The 5,843-nt window shown below is 33.0% G+C and overlaps 1 long non-coding RNA gene across 1 annotated transcript; it reads right to left on the bottom strand.

Annotated features, from left to right (window-relative positions):
• LOC127703707 (uncharacterized) lies at nt 1-3,643 on the bottom strand. Its single transcript, XR_007983015.1, has 2 exons — nt 3,469-3,643; nt 1-399 (listed from the first exon to the last, which is right to left on the bottom strand). It is a non-coding gene; the product is annotated as an uncharacterized LOC127703707 (long non-coding RNA).
• Nucleotides 3,644-5,843: the final 2,200 nt, after the last annotated feature.

Here is a 5,843-nt window from a genome sequence, read left to right as displayed (position 1 = left end):
TAATGTAAGTATCAATATATGTTTATTTATGAATTCTAGAATACTTTTTTGAAACACAATTTTTCCCATTTGAAATCAATGAAAACTCTATTAATAGGCTTAACATACTAGTAGCTTTTTACATAAATCTATTTTTTTTCCAGGATATCCCTCTACCCAAAAAATTAATAGTTTCTTATCATCCAGCATTGTGTGATCGTAATGTATAGTCCACTTTTTGGCCATTCAGCACAGAACATAGTCATTATTGTGGTTTTAATATCTTTAGATATTTAATAGAACTTCAATTCATTGACTGAGTGATGAAAATAATAACTGATCTGACTTTTGTCTTTGAATTTATTTTGGTCTTGTTTCTGTGTTTTCTCTTTTTATTCTAAGTGATGAATTTCAATCCTTCTGAAAAAGAACCAATAAAATCCGAAGTTATGGATAATAAAAAATTGTTTGCATACATGTAGCAATAACATATGATTTTCAATAAAAATAGCTATGCGGTATGGATTTTACTGATTGTTGAAGGTTGTCCTGTGTCATCAGTTGCTAACCTCCTACATCCTTTGGTCTCTGATGGAGAGTTGTCAAATTAGCAACATACCACATCTTCCTATTCTAATATTATATAACAATCAATTTATGTATTCTTCTTTATAACATTTGGGTATTTTCCCCAGTTATATATATATATATATATATAGATCAATGTTAAAACTTTAGGCAATTACAATAAAATTCCATTTTTCACAAGAATTTGCAATATATTATACAGAAAACCAACAATAGAAACAGCACTTCTTCAAGCTTCTGAAGTTCTGAAAGAGTTCCACTTGTGTTTTATTTCAATTAGAAAATACATTGAACTCTTTGGACATGTTGGAAATTATAACATTGATACAAAAAATTATATTGTTTTTTTTTCTTATTTTTGTGTTGTTCGGTTGCTGTCTCATTTTTATATATGGTTATACCTTTTTTTTTTTTAAACTTAATCATTAATAGTAAAAATGGGATATTTTTTATTTTGATAATCTCAAAACATTATTATTCTATCAAATAACTTATTTCCAAGTTCACAAAACACCAATGTGTTAGATATTAAATTTAAGACATGTATAAACATGATCAACAAGCAGTTGACAGGATGTCATGCAAAAATCTCACTAATATTAAACCTTCACAAAAACTCCATACTCAGCGAGTACTATTAACGTTCTTTATAGTACATGACAAATTCCTAATACAGGACACCATGCCTGGTAAACACTAGCATGTGTCAATGTCTAGTCAATCATGTAATCAGGCTCAAAATCTTAGTTTGGCACTGAATTTAAAAATTCAACACATAATGAACATGTGTATGAAATTCAACTTTATGGTAAGCTATATACCTTAACCTAAAACTTTAACCTAAGAATGTACTATAATTTCACATTATGACATTTCTATGTTCAGTGATTCATAAAATCAGGGTAAAAACAGTAAATGTGGTGTATAATGTATAAACATGAGTGCACACGCTGAAATGTTGCGCCTTCCTTACTAATCATTGATATCATGTTGATAGTCCTAAATATAAAGCTTTACTACAACTATCACATAAACTCAACATGATCCAAGAAAATGAATTCAAGGTCATATGAACCTGACAAGAAATATATGTACACCTTACAATCATTCAATATACTAAATACAGATGAACTATTGCTTATAGTTTCTATCATTGTCTAAGAAGCAGACTTAACCAAGAAAACTAAACATTGACCAATGAACCATGAAAATGAGGTGAAGGGCAGATGAACCAAGCCAGGCAGACATGTACAGCTTACAATCCTTCCATACAACACATATAGCTGACCTATTGCTTATAGATTAAGAAAAACAGACCAAAACACAAAAACTTAACACTGAGCAATGAACCGTGAAAATGAGGTCAAGGTCAAATAAAACCTGCGAGACTGACATACATGTACATCATAAAATGTTTCCATACACCAAATATAGTTGAACTATTGCATTTAGTATTAGAAAAAAAGACCAAAACTCAAAAATTTAACTTTGACTACTGAACCATGAAAATGAGGACAAGGTCAGATGACACCTGCCAGCTAGACATGTACACCTTAAAATCATTCCATACACCAAATATAGTAGACCTATTGCATACAGTATAAGAAAAACAGACCAAAACACAAAAACTTAACTATAACCACTGAACCATGAAAATGAGGTCAAGGTCAGATGACACCTGCCAGTTGGTCATGTACACCTTACAGTCCTTCCATACACCGAATATACTAGACCTATTGCTTATAGTATCTGAGATATGGACTTGACCACCAAAACTTAACCTTAAATATAAAAAAGAAGATGTGGTATGATTGCAAATGAGACAACAACTCTCCACAAGTGACCAAATGACACAGAATTTAACAACTATAGGTCACCGTACGGCCTTCAACAATGAGCAAAGCCCATACTGCAGTCAGCTATAAAAGGCCCCGAAATGACAATATAAAACAATTCAAACGAGAAAACTAACAGCCTAATTTATGTACAAAAAATGAACGAAAAACAAATATGTAACACATAAACAAACGACAACCACTGAATTACAGGCTCCTGACTTGGGACAGGCACATACATACAGAATGTGGCGGGGTTAAACATGTAAGCGGGATCCCAACCCTTCCCCTAACCTGGGACAGTGGTGTAACAGTACAACATAAGAACGAACTATAAAAATCAGTTGAAAGAGGCTCAACTCATCAGATGGATAAAAATACAAATACTACAAATACAAGTGGACGTGGCCGGGTACTTGTACATCCAAACAACAAAAAGACACTAAGTATAGATCTGAGAGTACTCGCAGTCACTGACAGCTAGTACAAAGCCACTAACAACTAATAAAAAAAATCATGCATCTAAGACTAAGTTCTTGTTCACTGATCCATGAAATGAGGTCTAGGTCAAGTGAAAACTCTCTGACGAGCATGAGGACCTTGCAAGGTACGCACATACCAAATATAGAGAAATTAACATTCAACAAAATCTGAACTTTTTTTTCAAGTAGTCACTGAACCATGAAAATGAGGTCAAGGACAATGGACATGTTTCAGACAGAATTGGTATCATGACATGCATGAGGCATCTATATACAAAGTATGAAGCATCCAGGTCTTCCACCTTCTAAAATAAAAAGCTTTTAGGAAGTTAGCTAACGCCACCGCCGTAGCCGCCACCCGATCACTATCCCTATGTCGAGCTTTCTGCGACAAAAGTTGCAGGCTCGACAAAAATACATGAACATTTTAAAGTACTAAATTTTTAGTATATACATGTAAAACCACAAGTTACTAACTGAAGTTCAGTCTCATGGTGAACTGTAACCAAAAACTTTAAGTGAATACAATTTAGAGAAAGACAGATGGACGCACAAACACTATCAAAACAGAGCATAAAACTTACCGAACAAGATCTTTCAGAAGCAGGAAAATAGAAGTGTTTCTTTTCTTTCTCTGCCCTCCATGATATAAACTTCAAATTCATTCATGCAAAATATGAAAATCTGCAAAAGTAGGACCTTGTACCGCAGCTTATCCACATTTTGACTTTTGAACTGCATTGTTCTTTTCATCTTGCTGGAAACCTAAACATAAAAAAAAAAAATGATAAACACATAATTCCGGATTAACTTCGTGTATTTATTTTTGTTGGTACAAACAATTTTTTCCAACTTTAAACTAAATCTGCCTCTGCTTTAAAAAACAACTGGAAACCATTATTAACTGCATGTATTTATCTTAATTGAAAACAATTTCTTGAGTTTTTCTCATTTGTATCACCCTGTTATTATATATAAATTTTATTTTTGTCCCTTTTTAAAAATAGGAATGCATGGTTTAAATTCCTCAATAATCATGATAATTCTAGGTCAGTCAATTAAAAATGTATGAATAAATTATTTAACCTATATACTATTAATATCAATATATTTATTTTTTGATAAAAACTAGGCTCTGTGTTAAAGACCGTACCTTGACCTATAATGGTTTACTTTTATAAGTTGTGAATTGGATGGATAGTTGTCTCATTGGCACTCATACCACATCTTCCGATATCTACAAACAGATTCTATGGGCGAGCAGACATTACACCCTGGAGGTGGATTTATAAAAAGCATACGACTTAGATGTACCATAAGCATGGAAAAACAATTCAGCAGTCAGTTTCACAAAAAAACTTACAAATAATATTGATAGTAATTAAGTCATGTACATTATACAGTATACTTTATACGATTACTTGTATTTTTTTTTTTTGTAAATCCGCCTCAAGTATACTTATAATCAATCTTAGACGTAAGTATTAAGTATTATTCATCTTTTGGATAATTTTATGTTGGTTTATTTTATGAATATGCAGTGGCGGATCCAGAACTTTTCATAAGAGAGGGCCGGCTCCAGTCATGCTTCGCCTTCAGTGATCCCTATATAATCAACCAAATTTTTCCCAAGAAAGGGGGCCCGGGCCCACTCCCCCCCCCCCCCCCCCCCCCTATTTGAACTTTCAAATTCACAACATGCCGGTGCCTGTGACTGTGTTCAAAGTGGTGGGTTTTCACCCTCGTTGTATTGCGGAATAACGATTTAGGCAAATTGAGAAAAACATCATGTCTGTGGTTGATAATAGTGTGTATGCATTAATTTTCTATACCTTCTTATTAAATATTTTTCCAATTTTGAGTACTGACGGCAAGTGTTGTAACGTATAGTGTACCAATGTCTTGAGACCAATGTGCTATTTACAAGTGCGATCGAGGAATGCAGGGGAAAGAAACTTATCAATTATGTTTATTCTTAAGACAAAACTGAGCCGCCGTAAAAATGAACCGTGTCGAGAATGTTACTGACACGTAATAGGGAAGAGACATATATACACATATGTGTATATATGTCTCTGTAATAGGGTCATCCCTCATAACATTAACTAGTACATTGATAATTTACTATGCAGTCAGTATCCCGAAAAAAAACAACGTATGGATGCAAAACGCTTAGTGGTTTCGGCTGACTGCTGATACGTGCACTTTGTCTCAAAATATCCCGGATAGTTGTTTCATTACCAATCATACCACATCTCCTTATTTTTATATATACGAAAGCTTTATTCATATTTTTTGGTGTATTGATGAATGTGTAAAGATACATTTTAAAATACAGCACAAGAGATGCAGATTATATAAAACTTATAGGTCGAAGACATACTGACAACGCCATGGCAAAAACTTAAAAACGACCAAATGACGTACAACAGTCTATAAAACTTAACTATAGCATACAAAACGCAAATATTTAAAACACATAAGAAGCACCCAGACAGTCAAATAGAAATTAAAAGAATAAATAATTTGTAAAGATTTTCAACTAGGCCTACAGCTATATTTTCTTATCATCTAACAGTAAACATAGGTTCTGGCATTATGTGATAAGTCATTTTTTCATGCAGACCCAGTTTCATTGATACTTTGAACTTAAAGTGGTTTTATGCATATCAGCCCAGATTATCATATGTGTGTAATTTTATTATACAATTCACCAATACACATTCTAAACAGGTTAAATTCAATTTACAAATTCAGATCTACTGGCATTCAACACCCAATTACTTACTTGCTGTATATTGCTAACTTTGATTGTATATTGTCAATCCCTCAACATCGTGAATACGCCATGCGAGGTGTTGGCTATGTTTGATACAGGGTGGCGGCTTCGAAGCGTAGAACAAAATCCAGGTAAATGAAAGTATAAAATTTTGTTGTTGAAAATTTTTAGTACTAAATT

This window comes from Mytilus californianus, unplaced genomic scaffold (assembly GCF_021869535.1).
Source record: "Mytilus californianus isolate M0D057914Y unplaced genomic scaffold, xbMytCali1.0.p SCAF_1, whole genome shotgun sequence".
Classification (NCBI taxonomy): Eukaryota; Metazoa; Mollusca; class Bivalvia; order Mytilida; family Mytilidae; genus Mytilus; species Mytilus californianus.
Note: the sequence above shows the minus strand (reverse complement) of the source record. Positions and strands in the feature narration are given on the sequence as shown.